Source organism: Sinocyclocheilus rhinocerous, unplaced genomic scaffold, assembly GCF_001515625.1.
Source record: "Sinocyclocheilus rhinocerous isolate Xijiao unplaced genomic scaffold, SAMN03320098_v1.1 scaffold2183, whole genome shotgun sequence".
NCBI lineage: Eukaryota > Metazoa > Chordata > Actinopteri > Cypriniformes > Cyprinidae > Sinocyclocheilus > Sinocyclocheilus rhinocerous.
The window spans coordinates 198,969-199,435 of NW_015634579.1; the positions used below are offsets into that span (position 1 = coordinate 198,969).

Below are 467 nucleotides of genomic sequence, written 5' to 3' on the forward strand. Positions count from 1 at the left end.
TCGAGGGGTTATGACGTCATTGGCAGGCGACACAATGACACTATGGACACGGTCCGAGTCACTAGTTAAAATTGCTTATTTCTCTGGATTTAAACATTCTTTGAAACATTTTGGATAATGTAAGTACAAAAGTCAGCAAAATATATAACACTGTTCTAGTGGTTTTTGGATTTTCATAAAAAAAAATCTTAAATATTGTGCCTTTAACAGGTTTAGTATGTTTTTATTTACGCAAACACACACACAATATATATATAATTATAATAATTTATACAAAATATGATAAAATAGATAATGTAAAAAATTCAAGATTAAATTATAAAAACATTAGTGCCGGGCAATGATTAATCGCATCCAAAATAAAAGTTTTTGTGTACATTATATGCGTGTGTGTACTGTGTATATTTATTATGTATATATAAAGACATACACATACAGTATATATTTTGAAAATATTTACGTGTATT

General features: G+C 27.2%; 1 protein-coding gene across 1 annotated transcript in view; it reads right to left on the reverse strand.

Annotated features, from left to right (window-relative positions):
• The window catches only part of LOC107745937 (fatty acyl-CoA reductase 1-like), a 24,293-nt gene that overhangs the window by 12,737 nt on the left and 11,089 nt on the right, over window positions 1-467 (reverse strand). The gene's annotated exons all lie outside the window — the stretch shown is intronic.